This window comes from Anolis carolinensis, chromosome X (assembly GCF_035594765.1).
Source record: "Anolis carolinensis isolate JA03-04 chromosome X, rAnoCar3.1.pri, whole genome shotgun sequence".
NCBI lineage: Eukaryota > Metazoa > Chordata > Lepidosauria > Squamata > Dactyloidae > Anolis > Anolis carolinensis.
The window spans coordinates 9,651,954-9,677,680 of NC_085847.1; the positions used below are offsets into that span (position 1 = coordinate 9,651,954).

The 25,727-nt window shown below is 43.5% G+C and overlaps 1 protein-coding gene across 1 annotated transcript in view; it reads right to left on the reverse strand.

Annotated features, from left to right (window-relative positions):
• The window catches only part of ncor2 (nuclear receptor corepressor 2), a 195,775-nt gene extending 171,095 nt beyond the window's left edge, over positions 1-24,680 (reverse strand). The window contains exon 1 of the mRNA XM_062958546.1: positions 24,658-24,680. The gene's annotated coding sequence lies outside the window, so the exon portion shown is untranslated. The remainder of the gene's footprint in view (positions 1-24,657) is intronic.
• Positions 24,681-25,727: the final 1,047 nt, after the last annotated feature.

Below are 25,727 nucleotides of genomic sequence, written 5' to 3' on the forward strand. Positions count from 1 at the left end.
TGGTTATGGCTCACAAATGGGACACTGAAGGCCTGATCCTTGCAGCCCAGGAGCAAGCCATCAGAACAAAGGCAATTCAGGCCAATATTGAGAAATCAGACCCAAAATGCAGACTGTGCAAGGAAACCGACGAAACCATGGATCATCTCCTCAGCTGCTGTAAGAAAATCGCACAGACAGACTACAAACAGAGGCACAACTATGTGGCCCAAATGATCCATTGGAACTTATGCCTCAAGTACCACCTCCCAGCAGAAAAGAACTGGTGGGATCACAAACCTGCAAAAGTATTGGAAAATGAGCACGCAAAGATCCTGTGGGACTTCCGAATCCAGACTGACAAAGTTCTGGAACACAACACACCAGACATCACAGTTGTTGTGGAAAAGAAAAAGGTTTGGATCATTGATGTCGCCATCCCAGGTGACAGTCGCATTGACGAAAAACAACAGGAAAAACTCAGCCGCTATCAGGACCTCAAGATTGAACTTCAAAGACTCTGGCAGAAACCCGGTGGTGATGGGCACATTGGGTGCCGTGCCAAAAGATCTCAGCCGGCATTTGGAAACAATAGACATTGACAAAATTACGATCTGCCAACTGCAAAAGGCCACCCTGCTGGGATCTGCACGCATCATCCGAAAATACATCACACAGTCCTAGACACTTGGGAAGGTTATCCAAGGTTCTGCCGGCCCGTTTAGCTTGGATAAGTGAGACTCTACTGTACCAATAAAATTACACTAATTGAGGCATCAGAAGGTGAAATGTTTTTGAATATTTACATAAAACTGTAATTTAAGATAAGGCTTTCCAACTTTGATTAAATCATCATTCTCATCTTCTTCAATGCAAATGTGCTTATGTATCCTTTTAATAACAATAGAGTAAAATAATAAATGTAATAAGACTAACAAATACAGTCAAATAATAAATGCAATAATAGAGTAAAACAATAAATGTAACAACAATAATATCAGAGTGAAATAATAAATGTATTAATAATAATAAAAATAGAGTAAAATAATAAATGTAATAATACCAATAATAATAAATGTACCATATACAGTAGAGTCTCACTTATCCTAGCCTCGCTTATCCAAGCCTCTGGATTATCCAAGGCATTTTTGTAGTCAATGTTTTCAATATATCGTGATATTTTGGTGATAAATTCGTAAATACAGTAATTACAACATAACATTACTGCGTATTGAACTACTTTTTCTGTCAAATTTGTTGTATAGCATGAAGTTTTGGTGCATAGTTTGTAAAATCATAAGCTAATTTGATGTTTTATAGGCTTTTCCTTAATCCCTCCTTATTATCCAAGATATTCACTTATCCAAGCTTCTGCCGGCCCGTTTAGCTTGGATAAGTGAGACTCTACTTTATACTCGAGTATAAGCCAACTCAAATATAAGCCAACCAGGACCCGCACCCGAGTATAAGCCGAGGAGGGGCTTTTTCAGTCCTAAAATATGGCTGAAAAACTAGGCTTATACTCGAGTATATACAGTAAGTAAAAACAATATCAACAAAATATCAAAAATATCAAAATCAGTATCAACGTAATATCAGTATCAAAAGCATGGAGAGCTTTGATTGTTTTTTCATAACGTTTGTGCGCACAAAATATTTTCTTGTTGATGTTTCTTTATTTTTCCGTTCTGATTTTTATTGTGGAATATCGTTGATGGGGTAGGTCTGGCTTTGAGTGCATGACTGCAGACAAAGGCTTTTGTGTATGACATTTACCCTGTGTGTTTGCATCTTTCTCAACTCTCTCGTTCCCTTTCACTGGATGATTGAGAGAGATGTGTTCCAAAGTTAATGCAGCTGTTTCCTACTCCCTAAGCTCAACCCAGGGACAAGGGGAGAAGAGCACTGAAATCCTGAGTGCATTCTGGTAGAGTAATGTGAGTAGGAGTAGGAAACAGCTGGTAGAGAGATTTTGGATAGTGTGCAAAGGGTTAGCGAATAGATCCTTTTGAACCGTTCAAAAGAAGACATGCATATGTTTAACCCTATGTGTAGTAGACAAGATTCCAGGCATCATGTTCTGTATACATTATGTTGGCGTATGATCACTATTTTCATAATATGATGGCACCAACTCTGGACTGTGTTCATTAATTAGACATTGCTAGTTGGGAAAGAAAGTCAAAACGAGGAAGCATAACTACAAGCATCTACCGGTAGGAAGAACATTCATTATCATGCTCACACTCAAAAAAGCAAATCAATTTAACTTCTAAAAAAACACTGGCTGCCTTCCTTCATGCGCATGTCTCTGTGTCCAAGTGGGTTTTCATTGCTAGGCAGAGAAGCGTTTAGTGTTGTGCACAGTATTTGTTCCATCTGTTTTATTCGTGTATTCATTTCGTACCATCCATTCGGATGCACGAAACGAAAGACGCCATTTTCGGACAAAACAACAGGCGACACGAAAAGAGAATAGGATAAGAGCCCTGTTTTTCGGAAGCGGAGATGAAAACAAAAATGAGCCGAAACGAATGAAACAAAACAAAACAAACAGCGATTCCATACAAATGCACACCACTAAAGTGTATCATGTTCACATTTCCTTCAATGCGGAACGAGATGCCAAAGCCAACGTTAAAAATAAAACTTTTGAAAAAAGTTCATCCTTGTCCGCCTCTTTCGTGGATCAGAACAGCCTGTTAAGATGCCATGGGATCGTGGGAGATGTCGTTTTACAAGGTCTTGAACCTTCTCTGTCAAAGTACTAGGGCCTCACAAAACTATAACGCCCAGGATTCTATAGCATTGAGCCATGGCGGTTGAAGTGCATTAATTCTGCAGTGTAGATGCACCCTGTGTTGCATGTAGCCAAACCGCATCACTGTATGGTCAGGATGGCCAAAGAACACACAAGTTTGGAGAGGCTGCAGCAGCTTGCTTTTGCTGACGGAGACGATTCCGCTTCCTCCTCTCCTCGGCTGGTTTAACTGAGTTCTCTTTGCAGCAACTGAATTAAACCAAAGATGAAGGAGAAAGGGGAGGAGGAGGGAGAAGCCGAGACATTTCAAAAGCAGCCGAACAAGGAGGACAATAAATTGCGGCTCACCCTGCAAAATTGGGATAGTTAGAAGGTAGACCACGGTGAAGGAAACCAGCAATGTGAACCAACTGACGCAGAAACCATTCCTTCCAGCTATGTTTGGGTCAGCTGCTTTGAGACAACTGGTGTATATCCAGGCCTGTGGCTTCTGAAATCCACATTTCTGCCACTGTGGCCTCCAAGGCTTGAACCACATTCCCTTGGATGCCCTGCCAAACCTTTCCTCTGCTTTGCTGCGCTCCTTGCCATCCCTGCTGATGACTAAGCCACGGGAAGATGCGATTGCCTCACGCCTTATTGCTTTTCATGCGCGCTGGGTTCTCTCGGTGATAAAGTCAAAGAAAGCTGCCACCACTCTTAGAACAAAAGGTCATCTGTTTCCTCTCAGGGAATTTAACTCTGGTTTCCTCTTTGTTTAAAATGAGTAACAGCAGTGCTTTTAATCTGCCTTGTGGGGGCAGAACAAGAAAAAAACAACAACACTGATGCAGTATGTCTTATTTGTTCACATTGGGGACACCCTTGCAGACCTTTGAATATTGATTGGTATTTATGTCCAAGTAAACATAGTGGTTTGCGTATTGGACAACATTTCAAAGGCCCCTTCTACACTGCCATATAATCCATATTATCAAATTATTATTAAAATTGTAATGTTGTAATACTATTATATATATAATATTAATAATGTTGTAATATTATATATTATATATACTATGATATAGTACAATATATTATATCATACTAATAAAAGGTAAAGGTTTCCCCTGACGTTAAGTCCAGTCATGTCTGACTCTGGGGGTTATTTATTTATTATTTATTTACAGCATTTATATTCCGCCCTTCTTTCTCACCCCGAAGGGGACTCAGGGCGGATCACATTACACATATAGGCAAACATTCAATGCCTTTTAACATAGAACAAAGACAAGACAAACATAGGCTCCGAGTGGGCCTCGAACTCATGACCTCCTGGCCAGAGTGATTCATTGCAGCTGGTTGCAGCTGGCTTGCTCTCCAGCCTGCACCACAGCCCGGGGTTGGTGCTCATCTCCATTTCTAAGCCAAAGAGCCGGCGTTGTCCGTAGACACCTCCAAGGTCATGTGGCCAGCATGACTGCATGGAGTGCCATTACCTTCCCGCCGGAGCGGTACCTATTGATCTACTCACATTGGCATGTTATAGTATAACATATAGTATAACTAATAGTATAATGTATATTGTGGTATAATAACATAGTTCAATATAGTAATGTAATAGTTGTATATTATATATTACATGTAATATTACTAATAATATTGCAGTATAGTGGCATACTACTATATAATAATATATAATACTAATATTGTGCTATGAGTTAAACAGCTGAGCTGCTGAATTTGTAACGTGTCATTCGGGGCGTGTTGTGGGGGGAGTTTTTTCATCTTGCTCTATTTTCCTTTGCGAAAACAGTTGGCAGTACACATGGGTTAGCATGTTATTAACCAAATAGTCTGCCCCCCAGGAAGCTTTGGGTTGCCTACCCTTAAATCCTGCTCTGCGAAAAACCCAATACTATGCCCAGGTTGTTACAAACATCAGCTTCCAACTGAGTTTTTTTTTAATGCAAGTATGTCGCATGTATAATGACTACAAATGTATGCTTCAAACTGTATGAGTGCCACTAGATGTCAAGTCTCTGAGCCAGAGGCATCTTCCAGTGGTTCGTGGCTGGGCCTTGCATAATGTCTTGCCCCTTCCTTGGAAAACAAGCATCAGCAATGCTAAATAGCTAAACAAGCAGTATGGTTTACATAAAGCAAGCACATTTGTTGAACTGGAACAAGTTATATTGTGGCTTGGTCGTATCCCAGAGTTTATTCTGTTTTGCATAAAGTGACGGTTCAGAAGGGAGTTGGATCCCTAACAGAGCCAAAATAGCACTAGCACAATAGCACTAGCACAATAGCACTAGCACTATAGCACTAGCACAATAGCACTAGCACTAGCACTACAGCACTAGCACTATAGCACTAGCACAATAGCACTAGGTTCCCGCAGAAGTAAAATAACACCAGACCATTTTAGGATGAAACCGCCTAAGAAGAGAAACAACAAAAAGTCCCTAATGAAATGTGACCCTGTTTAATAAAGGATGCTGGAAGAATCACTCTGCAACACTCTGCTGCTAGTCCCATCGGTATATACTCTTTAGAATCAATCATGTGCAAAATACTTGAGCACTTGGATACAACTTCTCAAAGTTGCGTCCAGAACACCGTCAATATACTTTTGCCGCACACTTGGAATTGTGGCAAGCTCTTCTCACACGCAAAGTATCACTTCTTTAGCGTCCACCTGTTTTTGTTTAAAGGGGGGGAGAAAGTCTTTGCTTTTAAACCACGGCTTCCCCATCTCTCTCCGGCAGGGCTCTGCACAGGTTCTCCCTTTCTTCGTCAAGCCCTGCTGAGTTGACAGATGTTATAAACTTGGAACCCAGAGTTGTTTGCATTCCACAAATGCCGTTTCTCTCTCTCTCTAACAGAATCCAAGTGAGTGCTGGGTCAGCAATCCTGGACTCCACATCACGACTTGCTCGATTTGAACAGAGGCCTCCTTCACTTCCCCCTTGTGTTTTCTGAACCAAGCAGCTGCTTGACCTGGGTTCCCTCTCCCAGCTAGATGCCCCTCTTTTGTGCATCCCACCCACAAGGTAAATATCCCCCCTTCCTTGATCAATTTATAGCAGACAGTTGTCAGAAGAGAAAAAAGCCTGCACAAGCTGGCATCAAGTCCGATGCTTAACTCATAGTCTTTCTTCAGCTTTTTCAGCCCCATGCATGACAATGTTGTAACTACAATCTTGGGCACTATTATTCCGGGAATGAGCCTGAAATACAAAACACCACTGGAACTAATTATAAATAAACATGCATTTTACATGCACATGATATTAACTTGCCCCCATTTGCTTACTACCTTTACCTTTCCTCTTTGTACTCTGGTGTCTAGTAGTCTTGTGCATTCATACAGAATCACTATTTGCTTCTGTTTGTTTCATTCGTAAGGCCCCTGTTTTCGTTTCTGCGCACCTCCCTAAAACTGGTGCCTTTCCGAATTGGAGTTTTCATTCCGCATCCGAAAAAACAAAATTTTTCAACCCATTGGCCACTCTGAGCGGGTTTTCCCAGGCTCCCCTTCCCCTCAGTTTTAGGGCAAGAAGGGTGAAAATCGCCACACGTGGAGGGCACATCTGCCACTTTTATAAAGTTTATAAAGAAGATGAAAACCAATTGTTTCTTGTTTTGAAAAAGGTACTAGCAACAGATTCTTTGGCCCCTTCTACACAGCTGAATAAAATCCCACATTTTCTGCTTTGAACTGGGATATATGGCAGTGTGGACTCAGATACCCAGTTCAAAGCAGATATTTGTTGTGACTCAGCTGGAACCTCAGATTGAGTCTGATGAGGATGATGGGATTCAGGTTCACAATCAGGTTCAAAATGTCCCTGTTGTAGAAGATGAGGAACAGGGAGTGCGAGTTCATTTTCCCACAGCAAGGTATGATGTTGTTGATACTGAAACTAGCCAGGTGCAAATGGACTTGGAAAAGGAGGACAGTTCTCAGTCTGATCATGAGGCTCAGCAAACTATCGAGCAGGCTGACATTGACGAAACAGGTTCCTTAGATCGAGCTGACCGTTTGGAATTCAGGGTTCGGAGGAGTGTGAGAATCGCAAACAAGAGGGAGGTTAGAGGCCAGAGAAATGCTTTCATGCTTTGCAAAGGGTATTAAAGCAATGTGTTTGGAGACAAACCTTTGTCAAAGCAACTTTCGTTCAACCAAGAAGCAAGCTCTCGTTTTCCTGGATTATCTTGCAACCTATGTGTGTATGTTCCTGGGACTTTGTCATGCTCTAATGGGACTTTGTTTATTCCTTGTGATTTCTTGGATTATTCTCTAAAGCTTTATTTTGTAACGAACTTTTGGAACTTTACTTTTGCTTTTAAAGAACTTTTTTATCTTCTATTTCCTAATAAACTGAAAAGACTTTAACCTGTGTGCAGTTTGGTGTATATAGCAAGGTGAAGCTAACCTGAGGTGTGACTATTGTGGGATTTTCTGCCTTGATATTCTGGGTTATACGGCTGTGTGGAAGGGCCCTTTGCCTACAAGTGTCCAATGTAATAGGACCCGTAGGCACCAGTTGGTAAAAAACATCAGAGACAGGGTTTACGTCTGTGTGATAAGGTCCTCGGTTTTGCCAGGATGTGTTTGCAAACAGTTGCTTCATTGCGCTCATGGAAACAGAAGCTATATGCCCTAAAATGCAATGTGTGAAGCAGTGTCCCAGTCCTACACTGTGAATTTTGCAAGACGGGTATGCGCATCCTTCACAGCAAATACATTACTCAACATTCCACAGGAGCGAGCCAAAGAAGAAAGTATCTTTGGGACAGGGCGAGGGGGATAAATGAATAGCTCAACAGCCTGCGCTCGACTCCATCCCCACTTGTGGGCTCGGCGGAGCTCTAAAGCCCCAAACTTGACAGCCACGGCTTTCCTCCCCTCTCCCTGCCAATAAGCATCCAGATTCTTTACAAAATTAATTTTCCAGAAATGGGAAAGGCTTACACTGATGAATGGAATGCGAGCAGAGCAGCGGAAACCCTGTCCAGCACCCTCCTGACTTAGCCTACTTTTCCATGCCAAATGCAACAAAATGGGTGGAATGGGGAATAAAGTCCAATGTCGGGGTTTTAAAAAAAAAACACTCAAAGACCAAGTTCCACACATCTGCCCATTATTTCTCCTAGTAACTAGCTGTGCAGTGTCAAAGCCACTTGTTTAATACCTTTAGAAAGAATCAGCAGTTGCTTTAAGGCAGAACTGTGGAAAAATCTTACACACCCGTTTCTGTTCCAAAAAAATACTGGTGCCCCAACAAAACAGGCACAGCAATCAGATTTGCATATATCTGCATAATTTACTTTGTTTCTACTAATGTGTTAAGAGGGTTTTTTTTTTAAAAAAAATACTCCTCCTGTCATGAGAGCTTTTGTTTTGTCCCTTGCAGGCTTTTAGGCAGTTTGGTCTCAGCGAAATGCCCTTTGGAGAGACTGGCACGGCTGAAGAAACTGTCCATCAGAAAGAAGGCCCATGTTCAAAGTCTGGCAGGAAAAGCACCACAGTGCCCTTTCCCCGTCAGGTTCAATAAACATGAAGCAAAAAATTCCCCATGTGGCTTGTTTGAGTGAAATCCCATCCGTTCATGGCACCCTGCATTGTTTCTGCTAAAGAGGAAAGTGATGGCTTTCTTCCCTTGTCAGTCAGATTCTTCCAGATGTCCCAGAGCACTGGGACCATAAACAAGGCTATTGCAAAGAAGGGGCCCCTGGTGGCACAGGGTGTTAAAGCGCTGAGCTGCTGAACTCGCGGACCAAAAGGTCCCAGGTTCAAATCCCGGGAGCGGAATGAGCACCCGGTCTTAGCCCCAGCTCCTGCAAACCTAGCAGTTTGTAAACATGCCAATGTGAGTAGATCAATAGGTACCGCTCCGGCGGGAAGGTAACGGCACTCCATGCAGTCATGTCAGCCACATGACCTTGGAGATGTCTATGAACAATGCCGGTTCTTCAGCTTAGAAATGGAGATCACGACTGGACTTAACGTCAGGGGAAACCTTTACTTTTACCTATTGCAAATAAAACACACAGTTGATTTTAGATTGGTTTACCCCAGGAGCACTGAAGAAGCTGCATTCAGTTATTAAAATAATATTTGTAAAGCTCTGAGATTGTTGTTGTGTGCTTTTAAGTCATTTCTGACTTACAGCAGCCCTAAGGCAATCCTAGGAGCCTCTGGTGGTGCAGTGTATTAAAGCACTGAGCTGCTGAACTTGCGGACCAAAAGGTCCCAGATTCATATCCCGGGAGCGGAATGAGTGCCCACTGTTAGCCCCAGCTCCTGCCAACCTAGCAGTTCAAAAACATGCCAATGTGAGTAGATCAATAGGGAAGGTAAGGGCGCTCCATGCAGTCATGCCAGTGGCCACCTGACCTTGGAGGTGTCTCCGGACAACGCTGGCTCTTTGGCTTAGAAATGGAGATGAGCACCAACCCCCAGAGTTGGACACATCTAGACTTAACGTCAGGGGAAAACCTTTACCTTTACCTTTTAAGGCAACCTTATCACTTGGATACCTTTGCTTTCCTCTGAGACGAAGAGCAGGTGACATACCCAAGATCACACAATGGGTCTCCATGGCTGAGCAGGGATTCGTACCCTTTGGATTGTAATGTATGTTATTATTTATTGTATTGTTAAATTGTGTTATGATATGTTGTTTTATATTTTGTCATATTGTATGGTTTTGGGCATGGCCCCATGTAAGCCGCCCCGAGTCCCTGTTGGGGAGATGGTGGCGGGGTATAAATAAAGTATTATTATTATTATTATTATTATTATTCTCTCCAGAGTCACATCATTACACTATTTATTATTTTATTTATTTACAGCATTTATATTCCGCCCTTCTTTCTCACCCCGAAGGGGACTCAGGGCGGATCACATTACACATATAGGCAAACATTCAATGCCTTTTAACATAGAACAAAGACAAGACAAACATAGGCTCCGAGCGAGCCTCGAACTCATGACCGATTCATTGCATCTGGTTGCAGCTGGTTTGCTCTCCAGCCTGCGCCACAGCCCAAGCCCTATTTGGACTGACTTGGTTACTGATTAAAGGTTTTTTGAACTGGCTAATATCCCTCCCCATCACAGCTCATTTGAAAATATGCTGTAATGGAAGAGCAGAAATAACGACGACAGCCCCATTGTCTCTCTTGGCCCTCCCAAGTTCATTCGGGTCAGAAGCATCCCCCTCCTCCCGCCCCGTATACATTTTCAGAAAAACTGCAGAGTGCTGAGGACATCGCTAATGTACTGTTGAACGATGCCATTTGGGTCAGCGGTGGTAATTTCAAAATCACAAGGGCAGAAAGCAAAAATGCTGTCGGGGGACTAGGAAAACCTTGAGAGAAAATAATTAGAAGAAGGTCACACATCCAGACCAAAAAAAAAAAAAAACCCGACTGTGCATGTTTGCAATTCCATCTGGAGCGTTGGATGACACCAGCAGGGAGGGACGAGGGAGAAAATTTACTCATCTTTTGGAGCGTAATTGGAAACCCTGGCTGAGACTCAAAGGTGAGTCAAGAGCGAGGTTGACATCCACTTAAGATGCTTTGGATGTGCTCCCTTTTGGATTGTAAAGCAGAGAAGATCAATCATCCCAGTTGTGCGGCTCTTCTGATCTAAACAACAACACTACCAAAGAAAATGCATGTTTAGATCCTTGTGGGACAGTGCTATTTATTTATTGTCCTTAATTATCATTTTTAAAAGGGTTTTTTTAAAAAATGAAGACGGAACATACATTAAAGAAATATACGTTCAGAAGCAGAGCCGGCTCTAGGTATTTTTCAAGTGTAGGCGAACAGAATTTTGGTGCCCCCCCCCCAAAACCAATCACTGAAAAATAAAAGCGTTGGATGAGCGAAAATGTTTGATAATAAGGAGGGATTAAGGAAAAGCCTATTAAACATCAAATTACATTAAGATTTTACAAATTAAGCACTAAAACATCATGCTTTACAACAAATCAAGAGAAAAAGCAGTTCAATACGTTGCGGAGGCAGGCCGCAGGAGACGGGAGTTGCCTCAATGGCGCCCCCAAGAAGATGGCACCACAGGCAACTGCCTAGTTGGCCTGGTGGTTGAACCGCCTCTGTTCAGAAGCTTTCACCTCACTTTCTGATCCCTGTATTCCAAACCCGATGCTGCAGATACCGTTCTTCTTCCTCGGAGTCCAAAACTGAGCCTACAAATAATCGTGCCCCGGAGGGGATTTCATGAGAAATAGTCACTGCTGAGGAATGCAATACTTCTTCGACACAGAACGGGGAGAGAGAGGAATTAGTGCAGTCACAGGGAAAAGCCAGCAGCAAGCAGCGGACGTGGCTGAAACGTGTGAACAGGCATATCGTTCCAGCTTGATGAAACACAGCCATGCAGCCTGGGTCAAGCATGAAGAATTACTGCTTTCCTCAGCAGCATGGAGATCCAAGTTGAGGGACACCAGGCAATCTGGGAACCTGCTACCTTAAGTGGTTCAGAAGGATCCTGAGGTTGTTAAGGATTGTGGGAGTTGGAGTCCACAATACCTGGAGGGCCCAAGTTTGCCCATGTACCCAAAGTTCGTCAAGATATTGTGAAATGAGACAGGACTTGTCCTTGGTTCACTTGTTCAAGCAGAAGGGATTTCGGGTCCTTCACAAAGTGGTCTTATTGCTCTATTTGGCCCAGCATTGTTGACTTTGACCAGAAGACTGGATGTCAGAATGCAACATCCTGAGCCAGATTAGGATCAGATTAGGATTTTTAAGCAGAGTAAAACAAAGTGAAGAGGTAGCAACAAATATCGTTGAGTAGCACTGGGAGAAGCTTCTTGGGGCCAAGCTGATGAAACCAAGGAGCCTTTCTGGAATCTCTGACCTGACTTGACCCAAGTATGGAGCTCCTGATGGTAAAGGTAAAGGTAAAGATTTCCCCTGACATTAAGTCTAGTCGTGACCGACTCTGGGGGTTGGTGCTCATCTCCATTTTATTTATTTACAGCATTTATATTCCGCCCTTCTTTCTCACCCCGAAGGGGACTCAGGCGGATCACATTACACATAGAGGCAAACATTCAATGCCTTTTAACATAGAACAAAGACAAGACAAACATAGGCTCCGAGCAGGCCTCGAACTCATGACCTCCTGGTCAGAGTATTCATTGCAGTGATTCATTGCAGCTGCTCTCCAGCCTGTGCCACAGCCCGAGCCCATTTCTAGGCTGAAGAGCCGGTGTTGTCCATAGACACCTCCAGGTCATGTGGCCATTGGCATGACTGCATGGAGCGACGTTACCTTCCCGCCAGAGCGGTACCTATTGATCTACTCACATTGGCATGTTTTCGAACTGCTACGTTGGCAGGAGCTGGGGCTAACAGCGGGCTCTCATTCCACTCCTGGGATTTGAATCTGGGACCTTTTGGTCCGCAAGTTCAGCAGCTCAGCGCTTTAACACACTGTGCCACCAGGAGCTCCCGATGGTGCAATGGGTTAAACCCTGGTGCTGGCAGGACGGCTGACTTGAAGGTTGGGTTGTTGACTTGAAGGTTGTCAGTTCAAATCCAACCAGGGAGAGCATGGATGAGTGCCCTCTCTCAGCTCCAGCTCTATGCAGGGACACGAGAGAAGCCTCCCACGAGGATGGCAAAAAAAAATCAAACATCTAGGCAACGTTCTTGCAGACGGCCAATTCTCTCACACCATAAGCAACTTGCAGTTTCTCAAAAAACAAAACAACCCAAGTCGTTGCTTGGATTATTTGTGGAATCGAGCCAGGTCCAATTCCCAAAAGCATCCAATAGAGATGCATTGCTGAAGTGAGATACAAATGTATTGCTCCTTTCAAGATTCCAAGTCTTGTCTTTGTTGGGTTGTTGTGAGTTTTCCGGGCTGTCAAGTTAATTAGGATTCTTGTTGTTGTGTGCCTTCAAGTCATTTCAGACTTAAGGCGACCCTAATGCTGAAGTGTAGGGTGAGGACAGGAGAAAGTACCTTGGAGGGCTGTATCCAAGAGTTTGGGGACCCCTGCTCCAGAGTCTCTAGTGACTTCTATTACCCAAGACTGCATTTTGCAGACTCAGCCCCTTGTATTATGTCACAGCCACACTCCTGTGGAGATGCACCCACAGTCACTCAAGCTTTTGTCGTCCTGGCCAGCTTCCTTCAAGCTCGGACCCTTCTTTTTGCCAAACTAGTAAGCACACAGGCTGGCCAATGATGCCGAAAAACCATCAAGAAAAGACAGGAAACGAGAGGGAAAACACAGCTGGAATGATGGTGGTGGAAGGGATATAAATAAAGGAGCACAGTAATGAAGACAGAAGGCTAACACATCTTTATAAATCGGGAACTAAATTGGAAGAACCACTTCAGTATTTCAAGTTATGGTTTGAAAAAAAAAATAACCGTGGGAAGAAATGCGTTGCTTTCAGGCTCACTGATACAAATGGCCCTTGAGATGAGAGCGAAATGAAGAGGCGGAAGGGAGGGTGCGGGGGGGGGGGGGGGGGGGGGGGAGAGAGAAAAAGCAAATCAAAAACTTCTCTCTTTTCCTTCCCCTTTTCATTTTTTTCCTTTAAAAAAAGCACAGCAGGCAGTGTGTATAATCGGAAAAGGAGATTTACTAGACTCCACTGTGACTAAGGCAGGGTGTAATTAGAATAGGGAAAAGACTATTTATCATTTGCCAGAATGAATTAGATTTTTCCACTCCTCAAAAGAGCCCAACACAGATGGGAAGTCGAGAGACAGAAGAAGAAAAACATCCCGTTTTTTTTTTTCCAGGGCCACTGAAAATATGCAGTGCAGCGCAGGCAGAAAATTCAACACAAAGAAGGAAGAACAGGCTTATGCGTGTGAAAACATTGCACATTTACAGTCGGTTGAAAGAAACACCTCCCAATGTCATCCGCTGCTAAGATGTTATGCCTCAAGTGCACGGGCACAAAAGCAAAGGTACACTTGCACATACTCTTCACCCCATGAGACATCCCAGAACATCCCAGGAACAGCGGGTGCAGCCGGAACACATTGTCCCACATTGTTTGTTAATGAGGGCTCTACCACCAGCTTCAGTTACAGGAAAGTCTCGGCTGCCTTGCTCACAAAGCTAGTGCTCGGCCTTTGAGTCATGTCTTTTCCATTATGGTCATCTCAGCGTCATCCCTATACAGAAGTCTTCGCAGTAAGCCTATGGAGATGGACACTAGGGCTGTCTGCTTTGTCCGGCACCTTAGAAAGCAACAGTGATGCGCAATTGGCTATCCTGTCAAGGAACAGTACACACATTACACAATTTCCCTATCACTTGTATAACAACAACGACGATAATAATAATAGCAGGACTGGACTGTGGCGCAGCTGCAATCTATATATATAAAAGAGTGATGGAATCCCGGCAACCGACAAAACAACAAAACTACAGGCCCTCCAACCTCGAAATTTGACAACACAACCCATCATCCACGCCTCCAGATTGATACAACAAAATGAAAAGAAAAATAAAGTCCTAATTAGAGGGAGAGGAATAATTGTTTTTATCCAATTGCTGCCAGTTAGAAGGCTAAGCTCCTCCAACTTGGTCTCCTAGCAACTCAATAAAAAATAATTAAAAACATTAAAAATAATTAAAAACACTAAAAAATTAATACAATAAAATACTATAATAACAGAAAATAACTAAAAATAATACAAGAAAATAATAAAATATAATAAATAAAAAATAACTTACAATAAAATTAATTAAAAAATACAAATAATGTCAAATAAAAATTACACAACAATTTTTAACCAATACCACCACCACTTTGCCACAGCAACGCGTGGCCGGCATGACTGCATGGAGTGCTGTTACCTTCCCGCCAGAGCGGTACCTATTGATCTACTCACATTGGCATGTTTTCGAATTGCTAGGTTGGTAGGAGCTGGGGCTAACAGCAGGTGCTCATTCCGCTCCTGGGATTTGAATCTGGGACCTTTTGGTCCGCAAGTTCAGCAGCTCAGCGCTTTAACACACTGTGCCACCAAGGGCCATAAAATAAATCACTACTGACTGAGAATTTGAAGCCAGCCTGAGTCGGAGTGACCTCCCGACCATTAAATTGTCTAGCTTGCTGTTGATCTATGTAGCCCGAAAGACAGTTGCATCTGTCGAGTAGGAAATTTAGGTACCGCTTTATGCGGGGAGCCTTCTTAGAGTCCCTACATTCTAAGAAGTGTTTGGAAGCATGCAGGTATTTTTTTAAATGTGGGGAGGGAGAGTGCTGGAAGAAAGCAAAACGGGTCTTGGAACATACCAGGTATGCCAACAGACTGAACACAACTTTAGGATCATGGAGAGGGCTTCCCTGCTCTCCTGCAGACTTAGATTGTGACTGGTACCTCCCTTTGACCTTCCGTCTGTTTCTGCCCTGTTTACTGCCTTGGATCTTCTGCTTGGGTCTGGCCTTTTGATCCTTGTCTCTGCCTATGAGCAAAACTTTGGCTTCTGGCCCTGTTTTCACCTCATCCGCCTGACCTCCGGCCCAAGGGTGACTCCATCCCTTGGCCTCCTGATGCTTGCTCAACTGTGCCGGAGTTGAGTATCATCTGTCCTCCACTTCGGCAGCCTGATTTGGAGTCTGGCCAAGGCCCGGCTGCCCCTTTGATCCTGCTCTTTGGTGGCTGCTTTCTCTACCGAGACATACATTTCCATGGCTAAAGTGGTTCTATGGGAACGCGTGGCTCGATTATGTAAAAGAAAAGGGCTGTCACTTTAGTTGAGTTCACCTTATCGCTAGCTGCGATGGATATTAACGGAGCAAGGTATCATCCTGATTTTCTTCTGTCTAGCAACAGTTCTTTTACAGGAGCAGAGATTATTGCCAATATCCCCCAAAGTCCTTCTGCACAAGCAGCATTCATATTCTATTACCAAAGATGATAGGAGGGGTATGATTAAAATGCTTTTTCCCTAATAGAGAACAGCAGTAAGGAGACACAAGAAATTCATCAGCACTACTCTGCCCGCTTCAAAAATGGCACGCAGCTTGAAAATGTTTTTACCGAGGAAGGGAGAGGGAAGAGCCTCCAAACCTGTTAGACCGTGAAATTATACTGGGAAAAAACTACACACATGGAAAGATGTGTGTGTGTGGGCGCACATGTGCACAAACACAGACAACTTGAATTCTTTGGCCTTCTCTAATGGAATTGTTAACAAGAACACAAAGCCATTCTGCTAAATTGTCTCCAATTTCTGATGCTCCCTAGGGAGCTTAATTGGGTTCTCCACAGTCCAAGCTAGGATTGAGTAAATGTGTTTGTTGCTCATACTTACTTCTAAATTAACAGCCATCTCTAGATTTCCTTGGCCAAAAATTAGATTTGTGGACACATCACATTGACAAACATGGGAACCAAACTCCTTCCTCTTACTATGTTCATATCCTCAAAATGTGTAAGGACATTCTGTAAGGAAGCACTTCCTTTCCTTAGATACTTCAGTCTCAAATGAAAGAGTTGGCCTTATCCTTAGGAGCAGTAAGGTAATTACTCTGGATAGCAAATGCTGGTAGGAGGAGCAAGTCAAGTGCTAAATTCTGCTCTACACCAGCCCACTTTCTTCAGGTACAATAGAAGCTGCTGTCCCAACATCAGCACTGGAGATGTGACCGTGGACATTATCACACGAGGCTCTCAAAATAGGTTTGGTGTTGCAACCACATCTCAGGTTTGAGCGGGAGCATGCCAGGATGATGATGATGATGATGATGATGATGATGATGATGATAATAATAATAATAATAATAATAATAATAATAATAATAATAATATCTGATGTGCACACTGGGTGCCGTGCCAAAAGATCTCAGCTGGCATTTGGAAACAATAGACATTGACAAAATCACCATCTGCCAACTGCAAAAGGCCACCCTACTGGGATCTGCACACATCATCAGAAAATACATCACACAGTCCTAGACACTTGGGAAGTGTTCGACTTGTGGTTTTGCGAAACGAAATCCAGCATATCTATCTTGTTTGCTGTGCCATACAACGTCGTTGTGTTGATGATAATAATAATAATAATAATAATAATAATAATAATAATAATAATAATAATAATAATAGCCACTCTTCCCATTGCACCAATCAGTTCTCCATGCGTTTGAAGGAAATATCAAACACATTTAGCTCACCTCATCTACTGGGACTTGTCTCCTCCCAATTCATGGACAGCAGACCAGTCCACACTGGACCTGACCATGCTGTCCACACTGTGCTCAAACTATGGGGTCACTCCAAAGCTTGGTCAAAGCATGGAATATCCCCTGACTGTCCTTAACACAAGACTAAACCAGATTAATCCAGTTTACCCTGTAATGAGGACCAGAACCTACTGGATGTCATGAAGAGCAACCTCACGATTTATTCAGCCCATGTAGGTGAGCCTTTGGTCTGTCTAGTTCCTACAGTCCCATGCCTCTTTCCATGACTAGTTGTCTTTGGGGAGGTCCAGCCGCCAAGTGGATGCAATTTACAAGAGAGACACCCTTGGCTTGAATGGAAACCTTGCAGTGGACAAATCCCCATGAATTTTCCTTAGCTGATCTCAGCTGCTCCTTTCTGGATGAGGTCATTTGTCCTGGAAAGATCATTTCATGGCATAAAGAGCTTTTGTTCCTTTCCCAATCTGACCACAGTTCTCAAAAAGAAAATATGCTACAAGGAGAAGTGGTGTTACATGCACGCAACTGATTTTGCTTTGTCCACAAAAGCATGACTGGATGTTCAGTGGAGAAAAGATCATTTTATCCCAAAGCTGCAACAGGACTGTGTTGAGTCATTCTACCTTTCCCTTTTCTGCTAATCTCTCTCCCCTACAATAAAGCATGCCTCCATCTGGATTATAAATTTGAGATCAGGGGTTAGTTATTACTCTCAGCATTCCTCACCAGTGGCTGGGGAATAACTGGAGTTGTAGTCCAACAATAGCTGGTGGACCACAACTGCCAATCAAAGGAGGGAACGGGCCTTTTGAATGGCTGTCATAGAATCATACCGTGTTTCCCTGAAAATAAGACAGTGTCTGATATTAATTTTTGCTCCCAAAGATGTGCTAGGTCTTATTTTCAGGGGATGTCTTATTTTTCCATGAAGAAGAATTCATATTTATTGTTGAACAAAAAAAAAAGGACATTTATTATATACTGTACAGTAGATATCATCACAAACCAGCATAACCAGACAAACTGAATCCTATCCAAGAATTTCTTGTTATTACCATTATTTTCATGTACAGCAATCTATGGTACGTATATTTACCAATCCTGCATGCTCTGGTGTTCTGTTTGGCAGGCATAATTCCAAACAAAAACTTTGCTAGGTCTTATTTTCAGGAGAGGCCTTATATTTCGCAATTCAGCAAAATCTCTACTAGGTCTTATTTTCTGAGGATGTCTTATTTTTGGGGAAACAGGGTAGAATCATAGAATAGTAGAGTTGGAAGAGACCAAAATGTCTTGCACTGTATTGTATGTTTATGTACGATTTCTTTAGAGCACAGACTCTGTATCAGACATCCTTTCAGGCCTGAAAGTAAACTAAACCTCTGTTATTGCCTTCAAGCCCTGTCTATGTTTCTTCCAACATGCTGGGCGATGGATCCACATCCCTCCTTAAGTGGCTAGCTGATTTCAGCTACACTTTTCCAAACTCGGAGAATGATTGCCTTCATACTCCGCTGGTGGGCTTCCTGGAAGCTTCTGTTGGGCACCTTTGGTAAGTAATATTGGAGTCGAAGGATCATTTCCCAGGCAGGTAGGAAAAGAAGTTGAGTCACCACTAAAAACATGCCTTATTCCACAGCAGCGCATTGATTTCAGGTCTTAGCCTGGCAGAAAGACATCCTCAGAAGCTTCCAGCCATCAAAAGCCAAACATCAGGGTGGCCAAAGCAAGCTCTTCCTCTGAATGTGCAAAATGAGGGTTTTCCTTGAGGCAAAAGATACCCTCTGTTTCCTGCCCTGTGAATATTATTATTTTTTGCTTCACCTCTTTCCAGCTTGCGAGGAAGAGTTGGCTCATTATCAGGAGGAGAGTGTGCTTATCAGATTCAATTAGAGAGCCATTTATTTTCATGTTTCCTGAATGGGTCTGGGGGAATCGCTTTAGCATAATCTTTCCTCATAATGAGATCACTCTTTCTTCCCGCTTGACAGTTTTATGAGAGCTGCACAGGGGCAGAGGACAAGAAACCAACATTGGTTCCAGGGAGTCAGCCTGTCATGGCAGGCAAACCAGTAGTAGCCTTCGAATGAAAATCCCCATCCCTCCCCGTCTGCTTTGGCCGAATGCTGTCCACATCCCTGGAAGGGAGTGAGGAGGGCAGAAAAGGCAAATGAGAAGGAGGCGGAGGAGGCGTTGTGTATTCTGGGCCACGTAAAGAGCCTTGGCAGCAACCCAAGGTGTTGGACTCTATGGAGAAAAACATTTCTTAAAAGCCAGCTGCTGTTAAAAGAGGGTTATTTCTGGCACCGACTCTCCCCCCCCCCCAGCTTGCACTGAATGAAATCATTTAAAACAGATTCCGACTTGGAGGGGGGAAAAAATAACTAGGCCATTTGGTCACATCTCAAGAATGAAAGGGAGGAGGAGAGGGGAAGGTCGCCCAGCCCTGACATGTTGCGCCCATTTGCTTTGCCTCACAATGTCCCACTTTTCCCACCCATGACTTCCAAGGTGGAGAAACCGAGGACCATGAGCCACAGAGGGTCCCATATACAACAAAATGGATTCTTCCAAAATGACCCTATATGTCCCTAAAGCTTTGGAACACCCTTCTAGGTCAGTTCCTGATCAATAAACTTGCACAGAGAAGGCCAAAACTTTTTCTGAAAGCATTTCAGAAAAAAACAATGTTTTTTGGAGTTGTATGGTCCTCAAATTCCTCAAGTGTCGCTTCCCACAAGGATGGTAAAACATCCAGGCAATGTCCCCTGGGCAACGTCCTTGAAGACGGCCAATTCTCTCACACCAGAAACAACTTGCAGTTTCTCAAATAACTCCTGATATATATAAAAAACCCAGCCCACAACATATTGTGCAATCAAGTCCTCTGTTTTGTCTTTGAGAAATAATTTTAAAAGCCAGATAGTAATTTCTGCAAAGCTGTTTCCGCTGACTCACTCTGCCCCGTTCTCTTGAGGGTGAAGCTTTCCTCCAAATTCAATTCACCGTATTGCCATCTCTGAAGCACAGATAACCGATTATCAGACCAGGTTCGAAAAACGGGTTTTAGAGTTTCATCTGCAAAAGTCTATTATCTGGGTTTGAGCTGAACCATGGCAGGATAGCCACTCTTCTTAAAGCACAAATTGGTTCCCAAAGCGCTTGAGGAAACCTGCTTACTGCAACTGCGGGGACTTATCTTCTCCCAATCTGTGCATTGCCCCTGTTCATCCATGAGCCCTTTTTCAGAATTGTGCAACTCCGTAAATTCAAAATTTCACAAGACTGGGGCTTGACATTGTTTTGCAGTGGACATCAAACTGAGAGGGTTTGATCTCCAGAAATAAAAGGATTGACTAGCACTATGTCCACGAGGAGGTGAAGCAGTTCAAAGTGTGCTCACAACAACATGCCACAGCCTTCAAACACACTGCTCAAGTGCTTTTGGGTTACCGCATCACCTGAAAACACTTTGAACCCAGATTTAAAGTTCTTTCTGTTGCCTGAAAAGAGAAGTTCCTGGTTTTTCTAAACAGGAGTGATGCTGATCTGGAGTAGCCCATTGCGGCTCAATATCAAGGTTAACTACCCTGTTAAGATCCCATGTAAGAGGAAACAAAGCGCAACCAATGTACTGTTTTACCAGGAGGCTTGCCAGGCTTGGCGTGGAGATTATTACATGATATTTCTTAAGCTCGGCTGAAGCAGCAGCTGCTGGCTCAGGTCTCCATCTATATTTTGGCCATCTTTCTTCCACTTTGTGACAAAACAAAGGAAGCGAAAGAGAGAAATGGTCCTCTCTAGAGAGTTCCTTCCTTTTGGAGGGGAGGAGGGGTGCGGAAGCAGTGCAGCTGAGACAGCACCGTTTTTGGACGCGTTTCAAGTGAAGTCATGCTTGTTCTAAGGGGATTTCCTGCAGCAACCTTTGGTTGACCTTCCCCACCTCAAAGGACTGTTTATTGGTTTTTCTCTGCACCCTCCGCTGGTGTTGACGGGCAGGAAGGCATGTCTGGGGGAAAGGTGGAGGAGATGTCTCCGTTTTTCCTTTGTTCCCTCGACAAATTGGTTTTTATAAGGTGGCGAGGGAGGCCACCTTCAAAGGGAGCCCAGCAGCCTGACCTGAAGCAGCTGTGATGGCATCGAGAACAACAGCTGGCTCCAGAATGACGAGGATTGCACCTCCCCTTGGTCACTTTTTATTACCCATTTTAACAAAGCTTATAAAGCACCTTACAAAGGCTTAGGAAAAGAATAAATAACAGAAAAGACAGATTTGAACACTCAGCAACATTTGAATGATCATGAATTATATTGAGACATTAGAATCACAGAATCCTAGAGTTGGAAGAGATTTCATGGGCCATCCAGTCCAACCCCATTCGGCCAAGAAGCAAGAAAATCGCCTTCAAAGCATTCCTGACAGGTGACCATCCAGCCTCTGCTTCAGAGCCTCCATAGAAGGAGCCTCCACCGCACTCCAGGACAGAGAGAGAGAGAGAGTTCTGATGAGGAAGTTCCTCCTCATATTCAGGTGGAATCTTCTTTCTTTCCTGTCATTTGAAGCCATTGTTCCACGTCCTAGTCTCCAGGGCAGCAGAAAACAAGCTTACTCCCTCCTCCCTATGACTTCTCCTCACCTCTTGATCATTGACCCTCATCATGTCTCCTCTTGGCCTTCTCTTCTGCCAGCTAAACGTGCCCAGCTCTTTAAGTCGCTCCTCATAGGGCTTGTTCTCCATACTCTTGATCATTTGAGTCACCCTCCTCTGGACACATTCCAGCTTAGAGTCAACATCTTACTTCAATTGCGGTGCCCAGAGGAGTAGCATGACTTCCCTGGATTTAGACACTAGACTTGTATTTATGCAGGCCAAAATCCCATTGGCTTTTGTAGCCACTACATCACATTGTTGGCTCATGTTTAACCTGCTGTCCATGAGGACTCCAAGATATTTTTCACACGTACTGCTGTCGAGCCTGGCACAGAATCCCTTTTCACTGGAATCAGAGCAGAAGTACTGCCAGGAAGAAGCAGGATGGAGGAATATCTCCCGATCGCCTCCCCTTTCCCGGATACTTACCAGCTGCATGGCCAGGCAATTCCCAAATGCTTTGCATTCTCTGACTAATCTTTGGTTTACACATGTGTCTGTCTTCTAGGCACGTTTAGGGATTGGCCTCCTTGTCAATCCTCTTCCCTGCAAGATGTCTTTATGGAAAGATGAGCCACAAAGGACCATACACCAGGCTTAGATATCCCCCCTCTAACCTTACTCCTAATGGAAGAGCTGGGCATGTTTAGCTTGCAGAAGAGAAGGTTGAGAGGAGACATGTTGAGGGCCATGGATCAACATGTGAGGGGAAGTCATAGGGAGGAGAGAGCAAGCTTGGTTTCTGCTGCCCTGGAGACTAGGATGCGATGGAACAACAGCTTCAAACTACAGGAAAGAAAAGAGATCCCACCTGAAAACGAGGAAGAACTTCCCAACTGTGAGAGCTGTTCAGCAGTGGAACTCTATCTTTCTCTCTGCCCTGGAGTGTGGTGGAGGCTCCTTCTTCAGAGGCTTTGAAACAGATGCTAGATAGCCATATACTGGGGTGCTTTGAATATGATTTTCCTGCTTTTTGGAAGAATGGATTTGGACTGGATGGTCCACCAGGTCTCTTCCAACTCTAGGATTCTATGATTCTATGAATTAAAATGTTCCTCTGTAGATAGCCATAGGATAATTGCCTGGTGTTGGACCAAGTCTAATCTTGAAGACCATGGGCTCTTGCTCATCTCAGTACACATTTGTTCAGAGTACTTTTCCACCATTCGTTGCATAACACAATATCCTCCCCCGACTCCAACATAATGAAAGACAGTGGGTCTATTGGTTGCCTTTCCCGCTTTATCAGCAATGGGACATTGTGGACTGCAGGGAACAAGTGCGTGACCTTCAGAAAAATACAGGATGGTCTAATAAAGGGAGCGGACAAATCTAAAAGCAGACTAAATCATACAATTAAATGCTAAGAGCATGTTAATAAGCGTCCTCCAAATGGAAGGATAGTGAATTAAGAGGGAGAAGGATAAAATTATAGAAATGGCCTCGGCTAAATTGGAACAGTCAGAGTACATGCACAGCTTATTAGTACAACACGGTGTACTTATAATGTCACCATTTTGACAACAAAAGGAAGGAGAGAGCAAAAGTTCACTTTGCTCTTTGAAAACCAGATACATCTACATTTCTTTCTCCATGACCACTTAATGCTATTGGTTTGAATAGGGGGAGTAAATCAAGTAATTTGTCGAGATACTTTCAGGTTTGTTCGCATTTCACTCAAGCTCTGGGAAGGGTCTGAGTAGGTCTTCCAATCTCCTCCTGTCCTAACACACACACACGATGACGGTCAAACCATCTGGAAAAATACAGACTTTACTAGCAGCTCCAACAAAATTTTTATTTTAATCCCTCCCAAACACCACTGAGCAGCTAAGAAACAGGAGGGAGTGCTTCCAGCTAGATCCGTTATACTTTGTGGAATGGAAAAGTTTCCTCTTTTCCTCGGATTTAGAAAAGGAGGATTCTGCAATCCCCGAAAGAGGCCAAATGGTATCCTATGGAGCTCGTTTTTGCCGTTTGAGAAAGTTTTTCCATGTTTTTATGATAGAACCGATGAGGAAATGACATTTATAACCCAGGAACAAAAATGTTACATGCTGTTATCGTAACTTGTTACAAGCCCCTATAAGGACGAGGTGATTTGGTCAGTTTCTCGAGATTTCCGTGCCGCGTGTGCTACAAAACACGTGCGCAGGTAAGGAGATGACTGTCAGCGTTGTGACCCTGCTTGGTTCATTTCAGGCAAATGTGTTACAGCACAGCCTCCAAATGTTACTACGGGCAACGTAAAAAGCAAAGAGGTGACAAGGAACATTAAAGGAAGAGACTGATTGCCTCCAAAGGTCACTTCGGAGGAGATGGGGAAGATAACAGGAGGACCGTCTGATGACTACTTAGCGGTAATGACATTTTGCACTTAATGAATTAGTTTATAAATTGCAAGGAAGCACCTAGCCATTAAGCTGATCAAAATAGCGGGGAGGGGAGATGGAGGGGTCCGGAGGGGAGGGGGAGACAAGGAGGCACAACCCTTGATCCAATTCTATTTGTGAGGAATGCGCTTGTGTGGTTTCTTCCAATGCTACGATTCTACGAAAAGAAGGCCTACATCCGATATAAAAACACAATGCTGAGGACCTTTTTAAAATGACAATTTCACTTAAAACTTTTAGTTTCTCAATATGAGCTTCTCCCCTTCTCGTCTGTAAATAGTATCTGCAGCCTGTCCTTCCAAAATTGTTCAATTTGACTTTTAAACGTTATTTTAAAAACTCATTCAACAACCAAGAAATAAATCCATTCTAAAACAATGATCTATGAGCAATCGGGAGAATAAAACACAGCAAAAGGTATAACAGAAAACCAGAAGGATTGCATTACAGTAGGCCAAGCATCCACCCAGTGTACAAATCAGGGCTCCAGAATTGCCTTCCAAATGCTAAATGTTAGACTGTCGGTCTCATAATCCCTAACCAGAAACCCAACGGGAAGTACACTCCCCCCTAAAAAATGCCCACTTCCATTCTAAAGGATAGATATGCCTCCATTAACAAAAGCTAACTTCTTTTAACAAAGTTTTTTTACACTCACCAAACTCCCCCTTTCCTCCTCTTCCTCCTTCTCTCTCCACTTGACTTCTTCTAGATTTTGGAACGCTGGTGAAGAAGAGGCAGAGAAACAGACTTCTGGTGTTGGCTTGCAGCCGCTTGTCTGCAGTAAACAATGCAACGCAGTTTGAGTTGGGAAAAGATGGGTTTGGAAGGTTTACGGGAAAGGCCTGGTCCCAGCTGTTTGCACTGAACAATCAGCTCCTCTGGATCAGGAAGGCAGCAAATGCTCTACAGCTGCTGGAAACAACATCAGTTGGCCATCAATTGTGTGGGACATCCAAGCCTGGATCAGAGACTTGGCCCTGTTTTTGAATCTAGACCAGTGGTTCTCAACCTGTAGGTCTATTCTTCCCATGTTATTTAGCCTCTTGTACCAAATGTTTTGTCGAATTGGTAGTAATGGGTAGGACCACATCTACCCCTGCATTGAACACTCAACTCCCATCTTTCTCTTTGGTCAAATGTACATTATGAGCTGATCAAGCCTAAGATCTCTACGAGGGTTGAATGAAAAGTAATGCCTCCACCTTCATAACTTCTCAACAGATGGCCATACTGGTATGCGGCAGGTACTAGCTTGTTCAGGAGATTCTCCTCTACAGTTCCATTTGGCTGGAAGTCTTAGCATTGAACGGTTGTGTTGTTAAAGTGTGAAGTATGGAACCCTGCACAGACAACTGGTCAATGCGACTTAAGCTTAATTCTTGACAGCAGAAGGTGTCACCCCAAAGGAGATTCATTAGAGAAGGCAAGCTGTTTATGGTGATTGTGTTGATGTGAGTACTGTGCGCCGTTGGGCAAGTAAATTTAAAGATGTTGAGGTGGGAACATTTGACTTGCGTGACAAACCAAGAGTTGGGCATCCTGTGACAGCAACCACCGAGCTTCACAAGCAAAAGGCTGACAGATTGATTCAAGACAATTGTCGTGTCACTCAGAGAGAAATTTCAAGCATAATCGGTATTTCACAAGAATGTGTGGGTCACATTATTGCTTTGCTTGGCTATTGGAAGATCTGTGCACGATGGGTCCTGTGAGACGCCGGTTGCG